Raw genomic sequence first — 21,755 nt, 5'->3', positions numbered from 1 at the left:
GAGACCTGAAAAACAGGCTCAGGGCTAAACTGTTTAAGGGTTAATCACTGTTATGGGCAATATAAACATTTTATAATATCTCTTTGTATGTTCACTAAACTTTCAAAATAAGCATGGATGTGTACTTATTTTGTATTATTACTAATATGTGCTTTTCGCAATATTTAATATGTAAGCTTACTCTTTTTTTTATTGTTTCCCTTTTAACTGCTATGTCACTTTTGCCATAACACTGTACATTCCCCCGCTACAGGACTAATAAAGGTTTTCTGATTCTGATAATTCATTGCATTTTTTAGATCCTCATTTCATCATATTTTATGATAGCACCATATTAAATTGAGCAGGTGGCACCAGAACTAACACAGCCAGTGACTACACACTTTGCTGTTATTGTAAACCTATAGGCAGTGTTCGAATTACCCATTTGCTTTCGGGGGAGCCCTATTTTTCCGTGCACATCCTGCTACTAGATATATCACACGCATGCGCTGTTGACTGGCGCAGCAGCGAAGATTCGATCAGACGGTGTCACTTCGCCGGCGGCTGTGGCCGTTGTTGAAGCCTCTTCACGCTCCGCATTGGCAGGCCTCTCCCTCGGTGTGGAGCTGTCAAGCTCGACCCTAACGCCGCTTACAGCCGGCCAACTAAAAGATGTTCCGTTCACGTTGTCATTTTTAGACTCCTTCGGTTCTTTGCTTGTGAATCCACAGCTGCGACCCTTGGCTGTTTTTGTTTTTTATTACAAAGACAGAGTTAAAAAAATATCAATATGAACATTTCAAATACTGGCATCGCCACCGTAACCATAGCAACGTAAGTAGCGCAAAGAATGCAGCGCCGCCACGTACAGATGGCAACACCCAGAAATATTCACAAATATAAAACAAATATTCAGAAACTGTAATGAACAATGACTATTATTTATTTCAAGAACTTTTATTTACAGAAACTCAACCTTTCTAATCTGTGTGAAATAAATATGCACGATTGTTTTGGGCTCCCCCTATTTATCTCAAAGTCGGCCTTCAGGGGAGCTCCCTCCCTCTTCGGGGGAGCCAAGCTCCCCCTGGCTCCCCCCCATTTCGAACAGTGCCTATTGGCTAACAAATGGGAGAAAGGAGAAGGTCAAACAGCGTACAGTGAAAACATAACCTTGCTCAGTGTTGTTTCAAAGTTAGCAAATGTTGTCAAATGTGTCTAGAACTGAGAGTTTAAATAAAATAACAAATATAGAGCTTGCATTTTTTAGCATCTATTGTCAGTTTATTGCATAACGTCATCATCTAACAAGGCGAGAAAGCTGTTGGAATCTCACTGTAACTAAAAAACTCACACAGCGAAGCAGATAATTCCACACTGAGGGAATATGTGTCACACAGACTGCTGTGGGCAGTGTGACTGTACAGAAGCACACACTTACATCAAGTGACTCACTCCCATTACACAGGTACCACTGTAATCATTAATATGCATATGGCAAGTGATTAAATGTGAGGCAGATGAAATGTGACGCACCATAATGAATGGAAATTTTAAAGCACATATTCAAGCTCAATTAATCATTTAGGACTATCACAACATCACTTTTATCAGATGGCTGCAGGAAATCAAAGGAGTGATGAAAAATTAAGATGGTGGAATATGACACTGCTGCGGCACCTGGCCAACCTCCATATTTCCGCCCGAGTGTGAGTCTACATTGTACAGTGACGTAAGTGCACCTGGGAGGGGGACTGTGATTCATAATAATTATAGTACAGAAACAAAGCTTTGGTACATGATGACATCAAACCATGTCGGTCACTTTGGGTGGTAAATAGTCACTCTGTGCGCTGGAGTACATTATGGAACAGAAAAACGGATGATAATAAACTCAAACCACTGTTGTAATGTTCCGTTCGGATGTAAAGAGTATATTTCACTCTCATACAGCAGCAGAGCACCAAGTGCAGAGTATGTGTGAAAGTACCCTCTAAGCCTATGTAATACAACTTTTAGCGAGCTAAATAGCATACATTTTCTGACTATCAACTGAAACTTTTGTTGATTTTTTTAAATGATCTTCAGAGGCATCTGTTACATTGTCATCCACACTGACCATCTATTGAGACTAACCGGTTCGTTAATTACAGCGGCGAGCCGTCAGGGTCTAAGATATTCAAAGAAATTATATTTGAAAACATAAAAAAAAAAGAAAGAATTGTTATATTTGTCATTAGTTTTCCCAAAATAACTTGATTTAATTGTAAATCCTTCGAATCTGCCTGTTCAGTTTCTGTTGGAATGTGAAGGGTTAAATGCCGTCCTGCGAGTTATATGAAGATGGGAGAGCTTGTTGGTCCCTCTGTAGATTCACAGAGGGCCCGCTATAGTAACTCAATGAGAGAGTAATGTCAAATGACAGTACAATTGACCAATCATATCTTCCCTCTAAATGGGTGGGCTTTATTTTCGTGGAATTTATGACAAGTTCCGCCCGCTGTGAAGTTTATGCATGTGTATAAAGGAACTGAATTCCAAAAAAAGTCACCGGAAACAGACGTAGGCCTATAAGGGACATTTTGAGCATCATTGCGATACACACCCACTGAACTGATTACCCAGATCCTTAGCTAGAAGCTCGGTGATTTAATTGTTTAGCCGCAATGCACATTGGGATATGGTGTTAATGCGATATGAAATCCGAAAAACATTTCAGAGTTTAGGATGGCCGAAGATACTACACTACCCATAATCCTCAGCTATCGTTTGGGACTACAGTCCTGTTGCTTGACAAACTCCGTGATTAATCTTCAAGCTCTGGGATTGGATGTTGGAGTGGCAGTGCGCCAAGGTTACGGTTTACATTAAACACATAGGTCAATATCACCTTGTTATTGGTAGCTGAACCTTCAATACCCCAAAACATATTCTTAGATATAAATACCTAATTTTGAGTTATTTAGACACAATTAACACTTATAGTTTCATGTCTTGTTACATAAGAAGAGATCATATTTGTTAAGTGTTATTATGGGAGAATTACTATTCTTGTGGTACCACTATGGGCTCAGAACAGTCTCGTAATACACACATGCACACAGAAGGATTCAAACTTTTATTTCATGATCCGCAAAAGGATTCACACTTGTATTTCCGGATCCACACTTGTGTTTTTCAATGCACACACAAATGTGTTCCGTTTCATAAACGGAAAAAAGTTTTACATACGTATGTATTTTTGATCCTCACATATTTGTTTTCCGTTTAAATCCCCTGAACCTGCAAACACAAACCGCTTTCTGTGCATGGATCGGTGTGCATTCGTGTGTGGGTTTTTTGAGACTCACCTGACACTCACCCGATTCGTACTTGTAATTTTTTCTATCTATAGCCAATCAGATATCTCCTTCATTCTAAGCATGAGTGCGCCCCCACAAGGGTATGATTTCTTGCATTCATGACACTTCATATACGCATTGTGCGCTGTCCGGTCAGCTCGCTAAAGGGCGTAGCTTCAGGTGATCATGCAGAGCTGCATTTCTCCGTCAGACTTAGCAGCTGATCTGATCTCTCTCACGCGTCCGGTTACATTTCACTCGCGTTTATGCCCATATCGATCAGATCCAGCTCTCCTGATCGGCCTTTATAGAGAGCACTGATCAAACTATTTAGAGTGAATATCGGCCGGTAATGACCGGCGGGGCTCCCCTCCCCGTTGACAGTTCACTGTCTAGCACTGGCTTCGTAGTGCACTGATCGATTAGGCTAAGCTAACCTGTAGCTGCTTCCTCCACACTCACAACTTCATACAGACATAAATAAAGCAGCTGTATTCGCCACACAGGAAACACACATTTAAAACGGTTTTGCCTGCCGTTTTTGTGTACACAAGCATTAATCAATGGTTCGGAAAGTGGCGCTGTACCTTAATAATATAAAGGCTTGTATTTGCCATGCATTTCCAGTTCGGAAAATGGCAATGTACTGTGAGTGGAGGTGTCCTGAGATTAGCGCCTGCAGGCAGGCTCCATGGACATGTCAGCTCCGGACTGCGCAAAATGCGTAGGCCTACATGAAGCGCTATGTCATGAATGCAAGAAATCTACCCTCGTGGGGGCGCGCTCATGTGATTGGCTTAGAATTAAGGAGACATCTGATTGGCTATTGATAGAAAAAATTACAAGTACGAATCGGCTGATCGTCAGGGGAGTCTCAAAAAACCCACACACGAATGCACAGTGATCCATGCACAAAAAGCGGTTTGTGTTTGTAGGTGCAGCGGTTTTAAATGGAAAACAAATATGTGAGGATCAAAAATACATCTGTAAAACCTTTTTCAGTATCTTGATTTTATTTACATGTATATGAAATGGAACACATTTGTGTGTGCATTGAAAATCACAAGTGTGGATCCGGAAATACAATTGTGAATCCTTTTGCGGATCATGAAATAAAAGTGTGAATCCTTCTGTGTGCATGTGTGTATTATGAGACTGTTCTGAGCCCATATACCACTGCCTTATTAGGCCCATATTGAGCAGAGCATATTAAGACCAAAACTCATGTACAACAAATTCCTTACTTGCAATAGATAAGCACTTATTAGAGGGTTATTGAGGAAAAACTCTCAACTAATGGCTTATTACTTGTTGAATATTGTCATGGAGAATAAGGCATTAATAAGTGTTTTATAATGACTAATAAAGGGCCAATATACTGCTAATATGCATGTTAATTAACAACTAGTTGATGGTTAATTTGTGTACCTTAATATAAAGTATTACCAATCATTCCAATATGTACTATAGGACAGTAAAAACAAAAAACTGTTTAAAAGGGGAGTGATTAGTAAAATATGCATAAATAAAAAGAAAGAGTTCTAACTAGGTAACATAAGATAAGAATAAACAAGTTTAAATGATTTGTTGGATTATTGAAAAGTATACAGCTCCCACATATGAGTGTCAACACATGAGTGTTATGAGCTGTATCCATAAATTCAGTGTGTGCTCAAAGTGCACCAGATTGATGCATTTAACTTCCCAGGGGTGCATGCCCCCAGACCCCCCTAGAGGAGGTGAGGTCCACCCCCAAATAAAGCAGGTTAAAATAATTAAATTGCATACATTTTCTTTGAGTAAACACTGAAAATGGGTCCCACTGACCCAAACAGCACACAAAGGTTAAAGATAAGCATATAATAATGTTAAAATATGCTAAATATATACACTGCAAAAAAAAAGAAAACAAAAGAGGAATAAAAGTAGCTCACAACTTGTTTTCTTTTTGAAAGTAGCTCTCATCCTAAAAAAGGTTGGAGACCCCTGCATGTTATAGAACGATACATTTGACAATTTTAAGCTTGGCCTACCATTTGATTGGAGCGATGAGGGACAGGTGGGGCTTGAAAAGGCTCACCTGTTCAAAGCGGGGAACAACAGAAAAAGTTTGAGAACCACTGCTCTAGGGGTTCCGTAGAAATGGACCTAATGCCTACTTAAATGATAAATCAAGGTAAGGCAAGGCAAAAAAAAAACATAACCTTCTTATGCGCAACAAACAAGCATCTGAAACAGTCTGAACAAAAAACATAACCTAAATACAAACAAAAGTAATCACACAGACAAGACACAGCTAGAGACACAGGTGGATAGGAGAAGGGGTGGGGCTAAAAATCACAAACTGGCGGGGAAACATTTCACAAAGACAGGAAGTAAAGATAGACATGACACACCAAAAATAAAACAGGAAACAGAATACACAACAAACATGATCACGACACTAATGTTTCATTCTTTAAAGTGGACCTATCATGCTATATTTGAATAATATAGTGTAGGACCATACCTATATAAGGAATATTTATACTTTTTATTTTTCAAAATACCAAACAGATCATGCATTTTAGCCATTCCTCATTTCGCTCAATTTAACACTGTCTTTGCATGGGCTGATTCTGTGAGAACAGCACCATCTAAAGGCTTGGCATATGTACTACAGCGTCTCTAGCGCTTTCGAACGGCAATGTCCGTGGCTGTCTCCTCCTGATTGGTGGAGTTCGCCCAATAGCCGTAGCGCCACTTCTGTGACGTCATAGAAGTGTTCAAATCTGGATCAGTCTGTATCAGATCCGTTGCAGCCCCTTTTTAAGAGATTTGGGTATGGAGGAAAATAAAGAGGGTTGTGTTTTCTGACACTTGGTGAGTTCCCTGGAACACCGGGGACACATATTCATGTACAAAAGACATACAAAAGTGCATTTTGCATGATAGGTCACCTTTAAATATATGTATATACTTTAATTAAACTTTATTTTAAAAATGACAAGGGACATGCTCACTTATCCTGCAGGAAGTAGCCATTACAAGAGAGGTGGCTACACTGTGGCTATGAAGGGATGAACATAGTCAGCATCAATTCTCAATGCTCCATTGGTACAACTTCCCCACACTAGACGCTTGAATCGTTGATACAAGGCAGGATGGATCCATGCTTACATGTTATTCGTGGCAAATTCTGACCCAATCATCTGAATGTCGCAGCAGGAATGAAGATTCAACAGACAAAAATGTTTTCCAATCCCCTGCAATTGTGTAAATCTTGCCAATTCTTGTTTCACGTTAGCAGACAGGAGGTCAAATGTGCTCTTCTGCTGATGTAGCCCATCTGCTTCAAGGTTGCGTGTGATGTGTCTTCTGCATACCTCAGTTGTAACAAGTGGTTACTTGAGTCACTGTTGCATTTTGACAGCAAGAACCAGTCTGGCAATTATCCTCTGACCTCATCAACTAAGTGTTTTTTTTCCCAGAGAGCCACAGCTCAGTTGATATTTACAAATGTTTTCCCTGTAGATAGTTGTGTGTGAAAATAACAGATCAGCAGTTTCTGAAATATTTAAACTACCCCGTCCACATTGATGGCAGGTTCAAAGATGCTTAATTCCCCATTTCTCCCCATAGAGTGGTGCAGGGATGATTTCTTTGTGTAGGCCAACACAGAAGTTAACAACTCAAGAGCTTCCGTGAGCAAAGCAATAAGACTGTTTCCATAGGATTATAGAATTCAGCAGATAAATGATCTAAGACAAGCACATGTTTGTGATACCTAAACGTTTTTGTTCAGTAGAATAATATTCAGATATTAACACAGTTTTTATGATTTCTGAAGGGTAATTGCAATCATCAGAAGTAAAAAGCTAATGTTAGGCTACATCGATCTACATCACGATCGAATGGCTGCGCATCACCACTGCCAAGCTAAAGGCGGTCTTGTGTCAGTGTTATGACGTCTTATTTAGTATAATATAGTCCATCTAATCATACAACATTGATATAATTGTTGACTTTTACCCCTTTCATACAAACGCGGTTCCAGGGCCGGTTCGGAGCTGGAGCTTGAAAAGCACAGTTTTTTCCTGTTCACGCCGCAGCGGAGCCGCCTCTAAGCTCCGGAATCCGGTTAGTTTCAAGCACCAAAAAGTTGTCGGTCTAGAAAACAAGCACTGCATACGTCACGCTTATGTCGGATCTGGGCTGTGTCCAAATAACACACGACATCCGCCAGCTTCAACATGATCTGTGGAAATAACATTGAGAATAATTTGTGGTGCAGTTCTGACGGAGAGCACCAGAACGTCGCTCCGGCACTTCCAAGCAGTACCCATAAGGAGCCGCACACATGCCGCAGTTTTTGCGTGGCTGCGTCTTTAGTTGTAAGCCCAGTGGCGATCTGTTCATTTGTCATACTGATCATACAGTCAATAACTTTGTTGTTATTAGCATCTGGTTAGCTAGCTATGCTAACGAATATAAGAAGCTTTTTCTACAACCAGTGAGGTAAAGGCACATCTTTATATTATCATTATAGTTATACAAAAATAAGAGAATAAAGTAAATGGATATAAAATACTATATGATAGGAAAAAAAAGTTGTTATTAATAAACAAGAATACAGTTTGAAAGGGGAGTGATTTGTAAAATATCCGTAAAGAAAAAGTAAACATGCTTACAGTTCTGTTTCATATGGATGTTGAGAGATGTATCCATAGATCTCCTAATGTTGCTCCCAAAGTGCACCAGATTGATGCTTTTAACTTCAACATTAGCATGCCCCCCGGACCCCCCTAGGAGGTTAGGTCCCCCCCCCCACTTAAATCATGTCCACATGGATAGGAAACTAAATACATTTGCACACATCGCGTCCATATCTTTCTGTTTTGGTGGTCATGCCACACCGTGCACGTGAATGCATGCACGAGTCATGGTAAAATATCTGGACTAAGAGGTTGCTTTTTCTTTGCACAGCATGAAAGAAAGGCGAAATGAATGGGCTGTGATTTTAGTATTTTTAAGCAGAGGTCAATCATTTGTACGGCCCTCGGAGGATGTTGAAAAAATTGAAATGGCCCTTGAGAGGAAAAAGGTTCCCCACCCCTGCTCTAATGCCATCGAATAGGATGTATATTTACCTTCTTTCTCCTACGGAATCGTTTTAAAGAAGTTTTGAATGTAGCATGTAATGACTGTAAAGTTGGTAGTAAAGTCTTCCCATTTCTTCCATTTCGTTTCAACAGAGCAAAACAAGTAGCGCTTCAATACAATCGGCCATTGCTGTTTTTTTCGATGTGAGGGGGTTCCGCGCGGTTTGACTTTATGAAGCAGGCACGCAAACGGTTACATCATGACGCAAACGATGACGCAATGACGCAGCACCAGTCGGGCTCTGAGCGGTGTGAACAGAGCGGGAGCTGAACCGAAGAACCGGTTCCAAACCAGAAAAGCTCTAGCACGGAGCGAGAACGAGAAAAGCCTTGGTGTGAAAGGGGTATTAGAGACAAGGGAACCGGAAGTGTTAAAATGCCACTGTCAATTCCGGGTTCAAGTACTCGTTCCTGCAACACACATTTTTTTTACTGGTTTAAACATCTATAGATCATCTTGACGTATTTCTTGATGCATTGAGTTGTTGACAAGTGATTTGCTAATTCGATAATTGGGTTAATTAGCAGGTGATTAGGTAAACCAAAATAAAGTGGCCAATATGGGAAAATACATATGGCCATTGCTGATCCGTCAGCCTTCTCTGTGTTAAATAATGAATGCCAACCTTGCTTTAATCTGCTCTTACCGCCACATAAGTGGGCTTTGATTCATCCAAGAAATTCAGATGATATAAAGGAAGTAGTCCATCACTTTATGTAACCTCACATTGGCTTTCCAGTGATTGCCTTACCTTTCTAGCCCTCTCATGTTTTGCGATTGTGGCGTGCCACACCCATCAGGGACCCAATTAGCCTTAATGTATATGAGCAGATATACAATTGTGGCCACACAGGCCTTTCTGTTACATTTACTTGAGAGGGTGCATTAGATGCATTTTATAATGCCACCTATGTGACAAGGTAGACTTGCTTAAGATGCAAAAGGCCTTAATGTTACTTTTGTTTATTGATTTTTACATCTAGTGGAAGAAATATTTTGAAGCTAGTGGAGAATAGGGGTGGGGCGGGATAGGCAGAGTATGACAGTCATTTTACCTAGCAAGTCCATTTTATATATCTGTGGTATCAGCTTTCAACAGATGACTATCTGTTGAATAATAAGTGAGTTTGTTTTTCTTGGGAGAAGGTCACGGACAAACTGCTATTTAAGATTGAATGTGCACTCAGAGAGCAAACAAACCCAAAACAAACTCTGCATTGCAACTCAGTGTGTACATTTTTGAGAAAAGAAGACATCAATCAATCCCGAACGTCGATATACGTTTGCATCCCTTTAGCCGTACACATTTGCCAAGTAATGAAATCTGTGCATGGCTCCCCTGTTATCGATTTCACAGAGGCCCTAATTTGCTGCTTGAGATCAGGCAGCTCCCTCTCTCCTCTAACACCCCCCCCCCAACCTCTCTCTTCCTCACCATCTTTTTCTCTCTCCTATGCAAGCATACACAACACACACATCGTGTCATGTGTTACACATTCATGCCTTGGGCAGCATATTGAACGCTGGCCGCAGCAGACGGGAAATCCTGTAGGGCAAACTGTTTAGTGCAGTTAGATGTGATTAATAATATGTTGAGAGGGGTCGTAAGCCATCAAACAGCTCATCATAAGCACATATCACCTGGTAATCACACACTCACATTACCACTTACATTTATATCTGCCATTTTGGACTGGAGATGCTTATTGCAAGTGCTTTACAGCTCTGTGAATGGATACACTTCTGTGTAGGGGTTTGAATATACATTTGTGCCAGTGCTAGCCAACTGGCTGATTCTCAAATGCAGTCCTTTGGCGGGATGTTTTAAAACCAGTGAGCTGATGGTTCAAATCTACAAACAGAAGACACCATTGAGACAAAACAGCTATAACCTCAAAATAGTGCAAAAGCCATGCAAGAAGCAGCAAAACTCATACGGCAACAATGTGCAATATAATATGTGCCCGTAAATTACTCAGCATTTTACCACATCGGTTCCCTTGAAATCAACGTTTTTTGGAACAAGTTTGTTAGAAGCCTGAAATAAGGTCTGTGGTTAAAACTTGCTTTGGAGATATTCACGTTTTGTTCTCCGACATAAAATACGTCAGTAATTACCCAATTTGTGAATGTTGGAAGCTTCTATATTTCACCTTTTTTAAATTAATTTTCACTTTTATCAAAACAGAACAGGGCACATGAAAATGCAGATGTGTAATCATACAATTGAATTGAATTACATTTGTACCAGAAATAAAAATGTCATTGCATATACTGTGCCGGCACATACACAGAATATGTATATATACACATATACATACACACCCACAGATGCACTTAAAGAAATAAAATAATAAAATAAACAAAATAAATAATACAATCCATTAAAATAAACAGTAAATTAAAAGGGAAGGTCGGGGGGGGGGGGAGTATGTCCTACATGTGCAAATATTGAGCAAGTATCAAGCAAGTCCCAAGTCACTGTGGTGAGAGTCAAGCAAGTCAAGTCAAGTCATACGAAATTCTGATGAATAAGCCCAGTTTCCACATTTAAATGTGGGGAAGGGCATTTTGGAGAAACCAGCTCGAGTGCGCTAGAATTTGAAAATACACAGCCGGAAAAAATCTGCCACTTCCTTACAGAGCCCCTCCTCCAACACACACAAACGCGCACATGACCAATCAGGGCACGAGATAAGTTTGTGCACAGATGGAAGGCTGACAGGCAGGTAGGCCATCCAGTTATTTTAGCCGGGCCGGCTAAAATTATTGGTCGTGCTTTTTACAGTACTACGGCTTCCACAGATGACATTTTTTTATGAATTGTTTGTCAAATCACTTAAGATATTCATTGCTATCGGGATATTAAGAGCATTCCATGGAATATAACAAAAAGTGCATCTCGAGCCGCTTTCTCAAACTTACCTACCCCACCTTTAAATCAGTTAAAAGACAGTGGTTATAAAAATGGATTCAACCCACACTATGATCTTCATTACATACACAGTTAATCATTTGAAATCTAATTTAGACCAATGACAATCATATTAGATTCATATTAACCCCATAACTGTAGACAATATAGCTAGGACTCAAAAAGTCTGTTCAAAAAGGCAGAATTCCAGGTAAGAAAATCATATATGGCATTTGCCATTACATATATTTAATTTAAATTTCTGTTAACACTAGAACCGCCAACAGCGTCAGCACCTACATAGATATCATTTTCAAATCATTTAATTTGTTCCTCTTCATAATTTCCTTATAAACTAAGCAGGACGATTTAAAACTCACTTAATTGGGTTCATTTAGAAATTGCTTCAGTTTATCATCATAACAGATCAAAAAGTTCAGATTCATTTTACAATAAATCAAGGAATGATGCACTTCTACAAACAAAAACAACATAATTAAAACATTTAAACAAACTATTAAAAGTAGATGAACTACATTATTCAAAGGTATAATGTAACTTCTGATAATAACACAGGGGAAATAAACGAGGCATCTCTTTTCCTCTCTCTCTCTCTCTCCCTGACAGCCCGTCAGTTTCAGGGTTAGTCAAAATGAATCCCTTGGCGGTTCTAGTGTTAATTTACCGTGTTGTCTTCTCTTTGCAATGCTTAATCGATTTGAAACCAAGTCTAACGTATCTTAAACTTAACATTAGCTTTCTCGCTAACACAACACATGCACGCACCTTTCTCTGTGTTTTTATTTGTAGTGACGAATGAAGTTGGATGTTGTGGTGGTCCTGTCACTGATCTTTATGCTGCAGACCCTGCATACCGCTGTTCTCTTCTTATTAGCGTCATCAACAACATAACCCTTGAATCCAAACTTAACTATTTTTGGAGTAACGCTAGCCGCTGCCATGTTAACTGACACTCATGCCTACTAGTGGGTTGCCAGGTTTGCGCACACGGCGCTATAATCACGTTTCGAAAAAACGAAATGTAATATCTGAAAAAAAAACCCGCAAACAATTCATTTTAAAAACTCAAGTCCTTTCAAGTCATCCGTCTCAAGCTTAAGTCAAGTCTCAAGTCATGAATACCAAGTCAAAGTCAAGTCAAGTCTTTTATCAATGTTAGTCAAGCAAGTCTCAAGTCCAAAAATATGCGACTCGAGTCCGACTCGAGTCAAGTCATGTGACTCGAGTCCCCACCTCTGCAGGTAAGTAACATAAAGCAACAATACACAGCCAAACATGTTATTATAGTTATTATTTATTGACACAAGCAAGCATGAGGAGCAGCAATAAGCAATTGGGGAAAATAAATAAATCATGACGGAAATCTCGATTGAATTATTAATAGGTGCAGTTATAAGTTAGTAAAATATGTCGCTATATCATACACACTGCAGTTGATTTTGTTTACCTAAGTCAAAGGGCAGATTATCGTTTAATTTATACAAGGTTTTGCACCTGTTGTAAAGCAGCTTTTAATATTCCTAAAATTACCGATGTTCTATTTGGTTATTAGCCTCACTTTTTTTGCTTGTTTTTTGGAGGTCAAGGTGAAGGTTATTGCTCTTGGCAGCCGAGATTCTAGGAGATCCCCAACGGCAAACAAAATATTAATAAAACGCTGCCGTTTGAATCTATAGCGTTTAACAGACGATCGCTGTTTGGGGAGTTACGTTACGTTACAAAATACTACACAGACAGCGGTGGCTGGGAGGTCGATCACTTTGCTAAACTATGCGGTAGGCCTACTATTAAATCCACGTAAATTAGACATCACAGCAATGAGGCCAGATCAATTAAACCAGGATACATACCGTTACCGTCAAACTGGGTCTAAACACAGCTGACTGTGTGCGTTTGATAAATACTTTCTGATGTTATATTTATGATAGGCTATGCTACTTATCAGTTACATGGCCCTAACGTGTAAAGTTTTTCAAGCATTTTTAACAGTGCTTTTCACCAGTAGACTATTGCAGGCCAGATTAGCTGGAGTGATTCAACAACAACCCAAAGACATATCTGAGAAGTGATCAGGACGAACAGAAAGAGGAAAAGGAAAAGAGAGTACACTGAAGAGACCAGGAGGGTCAGAGCAGGAGGAAGCCAGGAGGAGATGAAGACATTCGTGAAAAAGAAGAAATGTATGTGAGGAATTTAGATGAAGTGTCAGAAAGAGGGACAGAGGCAGGGATCAGGAGGCAGATGAAACTCCAGCTGGACCACAAGGTATGTTCTTATTCTCCTTGCATACATATTCCATTACAGCAGCACAATGTAGCAGCTCTTAGTATTGACAAATATTTATTGAAATGTGTTGCTGCACAAGTCACCTTTTGCTCTCTTAAGAGCTGGGTGATGTCATTTGTGTACTTAATTATAACTAAGTACTTTGACTGTACTTACAGTAAGCATAATTTTGAGTATTCTCTGAATCGGGTGCCTTTTGGGTCTTTACATCTTTGAAAAATGAAACCAAAATGTTTGGTCATAAGATCTGGTATTGGACTAGTTACATTTTCCCACCTCAGGCACAAAGTATAAATAATTACTAGGAATTTCCTTGAAAGAATGCGACAGGGTTGAAGTTTTTGACAAAAAGTAGCCATGAGACCTTGTCTAGCTAAGATATGGCACCACACGGAAGTCAAGGACATTACAAAATTGTAATTTTTTGCAAAACTATAAACAATTATTGAACAATTATTTACTATTATTAATTCATATAACAGATGAAGAGTCAGACAGAGTTTGAATCTTAATTTGACAACACAAAAACTGAAATATAGGTAAGAGAAGAAGCTGACACTTGCCTTTCTTTGCCATCTTTTCTTCAGAAGACTTCTGTGATGTAATTCCCTCAATGCAGATGACACATGGACTGATCCATTATTTTAATGGGAGGGTAAATGGTATGGCTTGACGGGGTTGAAACAAACTGAGGGACGTGTGTCAATATTGCAATTTCATAGATAATTCAAGTATTTTTTCCGAATTTATTTTTGATCAGTTAAAGTTGACAAGCATACAGTATGATTGTATTAGCAGCAACATTTTGGGATAATTGGCCATTTTGATTTGTTTAATATTAAATTAATATGTAATAATGCTTAGTGAGGACATGCAAATATGTCTGTTGTCTACTAAGACAACCCATTTTTTTTTTTAAATAAATATATATACATTTAGTTTTACATTGTAATGCAAAGCAACCTGTTCCATTAATTCATTAATTCATTGTGGTAGTCAATTTAACGCTGTAACCAGATGAGTGATTACAGCACCCGGTATCATTTTACACACATTTGTATCATACAGATGCAGGATTTACACACGCCTGTTATCTAACCGACAGGTCCGCACGCACTCTCCAGCAGAAACTCTAATAAGCATTCATTCACAAACTAAATCAGGAGACCTTTCACGTTTCACGTTTTACGTCCGATTAGCTCCTTTTTTCCTCGCTGTACACAGTTGGGCCGCCTGTCATCAGATTTCTTTTTAGTTGCTGCTGTAGCGGAAGTTTAGTACAATTATTTTTGATTAAATACTCCACATCTCCACCCTCCATAATTGCACTTGCTTCAGTTGCTTGCTACTTTCTAACGGCGGTGAGAGTGGTGCAGTGACTCTATCTATCTATCTATCGATTAGATTTTTGTTTCGTAAATTATAAAAGTAGAGTAGACATGTGGATATTACCCGGCTGAACAAAATGGCATTTATCTAACAGGTTCGTTTACCACTGACCTTATTTCGAGCTATTTTCCAAAATCTTATGGATAAATCCCATTTCTTTTTTGTCGAGGGAACCCGAGCGCAGCTTAATTCCGGGTTTTAGGACGCGTCACAGCACCACTAAGTTGATGCGATTTGATTGGATTGTGAGACAAGGGAAGCCAGCCGCCTCTGGCTTCCCTTGGCATGGCCCTGACTAATCACAGGTTGTCAGGGGCATGACGTGAGCCTTGTCTGATTGGTCAATCCCTCCATTTTTTTTCCAATTGTAAAATACTCAATGAGAATGGGGGAGAGACGGGCCGGCAGCTACACACAACAAAGAATTTCCGAAACTAAATAAAGTGTTTTTATTTATTTATTAAAATTATAAAAACAATCCGAAAAAACAGGGGAAGGCTGGCTTCCCTTGGCCTCCAGGAGAAAGCACCACTGCATGTAAAATGTTCTAGAACTGCCACTGTATAGTGATAATGTATGTACCCATCTATTCTGTGTCATCTCACGATGCGAATCGATGGGTTGGATGTGCATAAAGGATAAACAATAAGGTTTTGTGAGTGAGTTTCAGTGCAGTCATCTGTTAGCATTTTTCGCTCGTTGCTAATTCAGAGGCTCAGCGTTATCATTGTGGCGTTCTTTTTGAAAAATAAATAAAAATGATGAGTTAGATGAGTTTCTCCCCGTTACATGGATATAAAACATTCATAGTTTATTAAATGTTAAGATGCCCTCAGACCAGTGGCAGCCGGCCCATAGGGGTGCCAGGGGCGCCGCCCCCCCTCTTGCCACATGTTTGATTGTCATTACAAATTAAAAATAAATAAAAAAATATATTTCCAAAACATATATTTTTATTTTTATTTTTAAATAACAAGGTAAATATTATATAGTTGGTATCAGTAAAATGTATAATCTACAATAACATCTCGTTTAAAATATTTTTACTAAAGTTACTGATAAGTCACATGTTTCCTGCCTGGCGGTAAGAAAGAGCCCTCAGCCAGAGCAGCAGCAGCCAACAAGCTGACTGTTGCTATCTGTAAACTATGCCACCGAAACATAATTTCAGCCAATCAGCGTCATCAGATCTGATTCTCAAAGGGCGCCCTGTCAGCGCCCTGGCCTGTGTGTCTGTGAGTTGTTTGGACTCGTATCCAGTGTTGCCAACTTCGCGACTTTGTCGTTAAATTCGGTGGCTTTCCAAACCCTCCGGCTACTTATTTCTTTCAAAAGCGACTAATGACTAATCTAACGACTTGTAATGCTGTTATTAGGGACTTTTCTGGTGTTTGGAGACTCACGTATTGTTAAGCAGTTAACGAGCCGCGGGTGCTGCCGTGAGCCCCTCTGCCCCTGCTCTGCCCTCCCATAGTACTCACAGGCGCTAGTTGCCTCCCGCAGCAGCTCAGCTGCAGTCAGAGCAGAGAGGAGACAGCGGCCGTTTGTCAATCGCGAGGATGTGGTTGCACATGTCTTCCGAGTCACTTCCTTCAGAAGCTAGGCAAGAATACTGGCAGTCGGAAAACGAAGAGTGGAACAGGCTAACAAGTGTGCAGGTGTGAGTCATATGAGAGGCCCCACCTTACATTTTCCGCCACAGATTTGGGGAAATTGGTGTGTGCGCAAAGCATTGTGGGGAATTTGAAGGACGCGAAGTCTACCCGTGTGCATCCTCGAAATTACCCCCAAACCAAGGACGCGGCCTCTGTGGAATTCCAAGTATGCTGGAGATTGGAACAGTCCTTCGGCTCGATGACGTAGCATCCTTGAAATATTGGCTTGGAAGCCAGTTTCCTCGCGATTGGTCATCATGTCACAGTCTAAACTGTATTCACAAAAGTACAGAAAGGAGTGGGAATCAAACCCTGAGTTTAAAGGATGGTTGAGGCCATTTATTGGAGATGACACACAGGCATACTGCCTTTATTGTAAAGGAGATTTCTACTAAAAACGATTACAACTATTTCTACTTTCTACTTTGTCTAATAGAGACATTTCTGATCTACTGTCGTCTGGATTTACTCTGGTGGTTTTAAGTTTTGATCCTTGAAGGGGGTGGAACGTTTTTTTTACCGACATTACATGATATGCAAATTAGGCGATGACGTCATTTAGGGACTTCTGGTGACTTTTCGGACAGCCAATAGCTACTTTCCTTACTATGGAGTTGGCAACACTGCTCGTATCCAAGGTGACGCTACAGTAGTTGTCGGCAGGTGGAGACTCCGGTGCTAGTGGATTGCCGGAGCTGTAGATTAACATTTACATCCTTATTGTAGTTGTAAGGGCAATGCCTGTACCAGCATGGAGCATATGTGTGGGCTGGACCTGTATTTTACAGGAAAGGAGTGATCAAAGGGTCGAGTTGTCGATTCTTGTTCAGTTTTCATCTTCCTCACCCTCTCAGACTTTTAGTTGCGCGCGCTGCTAAAGAGATGCGCTACCATGGAAACCAAACAATGGTGTAGCTGTATTAAAGTCCAAGTGGAAACAGTCGTGAGTAAATCTGATTTTGTCAGAAATCGGGAGAAAATCGGGAGGGTTGGCAAGTAGGATACACACACACACACACACACACACACACACACACACACACACACACACACACACACACACACACACACACACACACACACACACACACACACACACACACACACACACACACGATGTTCGTATTTAGTCTCCTGATTTTAAATGGGAATTAAATAATTTGAGTCTTCCCAAAGCACCAGTGTTCTGCAGTTTGTGTGGGCCTACTGTACTGTTGCACAGGAAGATTCATAGCTAACCACACTGAAGATTATGGATTATCTCATATTCTTAAACCTCAATTTTTTTGTTACACCTGAGTAAAATTCAGGGAAGGTAATTGTCAAGTGCCAACAATCAGGAGAGATATTTGATAGCTGGTGCTTGAGAAGACTAAACATTTATCTGTAGATCCCTATAAAGCATATTCGTTATTCTCTACTAATAGTTAATTAAAAACTGTATATAATGGCTATTTTGCACATCCCTTTCAATATTTCAATATTTTCTAAGGTTTATTGACATATCATATACACAACTATGGTGTAGTTATGCAATGAATGAAAAACTTGGGTCACAGGTTCCTCAACAGTGCATTACAAGACATCTATCAGTGTATACTTCCACTATTAAACTGTCATTCTGCACATTTCTTATACTATCTACATACATAAGGGTATAATTCATATGTATAACATCAGTTAAAAAAAGTGCTTCAACATAGTTAACATTGCAGGAAAGCAATATATTAGACGTTAAGTACTTTGTCAGGCTTAATATTTATCTGTAGATACACCCAAAGCTTGTTTCTTATTTAAAAGAAGACCTTAAACTAACGTATTCTTTAATGTGTTGATAAAGGTTAATTCGTTTTTCTGTTTTGCACATCCTCCTATTAATATCTTTGTACATCCTGCACTAAGCTGTTTTATTGTAGAGATCACTTACAGTATCTTCTTGATTATTTATATTATATATTTCTATCATTGACCTTCTACTTTCCCCCTATGAAAGTATGTACTCTTAATATTTTTGCAAATATTAACATTAAAACAATTATTCAATAACGTGCTTTAACCACTAGGCGGTGCACACAAGGTACACACAGCATACAATGCCATAATAACTTTTTATGATTAGTGTAGGGCACTTACAGTATAGTATGTATGTATAACATCCCCAGCTAGCTGGGAACGTTCTCACAACTTTGGCTAACGTTACCTATTGGTTCTAATAAGGTTTTAAAGAAACGTTTTAATCTGATGTTCAAAGAACCTTTTTAGGATGTTTATTTATTTTTTATTTTTTTCAAATAATGTTCCTATAAGGTTTAAGGTTAACTAAGACATAACGTTTTAACTGCAACATTCAGAGGATGTTTTGAGGATGTTATTGAGGCCTGAGATGACAGAAAGTTTTTTTATAAAACGTTCCTTTAATGTGATATGTTAACAAAGGTGGAACGTTTTCTTTGCAACATTCTGAGGATGTGTATTGTACGGAGCCCCTAGGGGACATGGAGAACGAAAAAAAATTATTTGAACAAAAAAAATTGCGAGATCTCGCAAAACCCCGTTGCAGTTTGTAGACGGTCCCTAAGCACTCCTCTCCCCCCTCAAGCTGCAGATTGTGACCAATTCTTGATGTTTAGCTCGGATGACGGCGCGTACCGAACTGCTCTGTTAAAAACGGCTCTGTAGCTCGTTGTCTACCTTGCTATGATTGTAAAGTCATGTTGTTTGTATTTTTACAACGTTATGTTCATGAGTTATTGATCCACGAAATTCGAATCTGTCAATAACTCAGCTCAGAGGGACGTGCATGTCCCCTCGCTCTGAGTGTTCTCTTGAGGTGTCTTCACTTATGTGAAACCCTTTATATATACAGTCTATGTGTGAAACCCGTGCCTATTGCCAAGCACTGATGTTATATCTTTATATTTAAGGCCAAGCTCAAAGTAAAATCGATGAACCGCTCCATTGTTGTGGTTTCTGTGTTGCCGTAGCAGCCGAACTGATCAGGAAGTACATTGAGCTAAATGCAAAGTTTTGCTAGATCTCGCAAAAGCATTGCGAGATCTCGCAAAAGTATTGCGAGATCTCGCAAAGGTTTTGCGAAATCTCAGCAAAACATTATTATTCTTTTCTTTTTTTTGTATTCTTTTTTTTTTTCTCCATGTCCCCTAGGGGGCTCCGTAGTTTTGGACGTTGTTGGGTAACACATTAAATATGTTCTTTATAAAACGTTCCCTCAATGTTACATGATAACAAATGAAGAACATTCTCCAAGCAACATTCTGCAAATGTTTTCAGGATGTTATTGAGGCCTGAGATGACAGAAAGTGTTTTATAAAATGTTCCTTCAATGTGATATGTTAACAAAGGTGGAACGTTTTGCCTGCAACATTCTAAGGATGCGTTTTGGACGTTGTTGGGTAACACATTAAAGATGTTCTTTATAAACGTTCCCTCAATGTTACATGATAACAAATGAAGAAGATTCTCAAAGCAACATTCTGCAAAAAAATTCAGGATGTTATTGAGGCCTGAGATGACAGAAATTGTTTTATAAAATGTTCTTTCAATGTGATATGTTAACAAAGGTGGAACGTTTTGCCTGCAACATTCTAAGGATATGTTTTGGACGTTGTTGGGTAACACATGAAATATGTTCTTTATAAAACGTTCCCTCAATGTTACATGATAACAAATGAAGAACATTTTCAAAGCAACATTCTGCTAAAAATTTCAGGATGTTATTGAGGCCTGAGATGTCAGAAAGGGTTTTATAAAATGTTCCTTTAATGTTACATGATAACAAATGAAGAACATTCTCCAAGCAACATTCTTCAAATGTTTTCAGGATGTTATTGAGGCCTGAGATGACAAAAAGTGTTTTATAAAATGTTCCTTCAATGTGATAAGTCAGCAAAGGGGGAACGTTTTGCCTGCAACATTCTAAGGATTTGTTTTGGACGTTGTTGGGTAACACATTAAAGATGTTCTTTACAAAACGATCTCTCAATGTTACATGATAACGAAAGAAGAACATTTTGAAAGCAACATTTGTATAATGTTTTCAGGAGGTTATTATTATAAAATGTTCCTGTGATGCGAAATATTAACAGGGTCATGGTCAACGTCATATTTATTTGTAGTGTGCTCTAAAAAACAAACTTGCTGCATTTGTCTGAAAAGGATGTTTAAAAGAAATCTGATGTCATCACATTTTCGTTTTTAGAAAAAAACAAGCACGTAATTCATGATATTGCATGTTTGCGTAGGCATGTCTGAGTTCCGAGCTAGACATTGTTGGTTCTAAAAACATTCTGAGAATGTTACCATTCATTGTTCGAGGAATGGTTTCATCGAGAAGTTTTATTTTGGTTCCTAGAATGTAGGTAACGTTCTCTAAAAACATTCTTAAAATGTTTGGTGATAACATTGTTCGAACATTATACCCCTAGTGTTGTTGTTGTTTATGCACATATCTCTATTGTCATATGGATCGAATAACACTTAGAAAACCAAAGACAGATATATAGAAGAATGGACCCAGATTTTTTTTATCCTCTGGAGCAGAGAGATGAGCTATGGATTATTGTTATTGATATCGTACAGTAACAAAGTATTTGTACATTAAAAAGTAATAAAGTACAGTGTTACACTGTACTTTATTACTTTAATTCAAACTTTATTCCCTTCTTATCATGTAGCCTACACTTCTTCCTTTCATTGATACATTTAAATCACCTGACTACAGCATATAACATACCTGCTGCAACCCTGTGCTGCTGCTGCTGCTTCTATCTGCCTCATCCTCTATTGCTGAAGGCAGCTCCATCTCATCTGATCTCTGATATGAAAGCAATCGTGTTATGATCATATTGAGCTATTGGTGTGAGTCTAACATTAAACAAGCAGTCCGCTTGTCATATATTGCTGACGATACATTTAATGTGGCAATTTGTTGAGTCACTGCCGCTAAATGCCGGTAGCATCAAGCTAGCAAATCCCGCATTAGCCTCACATCAACAAGTGACAGAA

The sequence above is a fragment of the Notothenia rossii genome (assembly GCF_949606895.1).
Source record: "Notothenia rossii genome assembly, chromosome: 2".
NCBI lineage: Eukaryota > Metazoa > Chordata > Actinopteri > Perciformes > Nototheniidae > Notothenia > Notothenia rossii.
The sequence above is the reverse complement of the archived record's forward strand: the minus strand, read 5'-3'. Positions refer to the sequence as shown.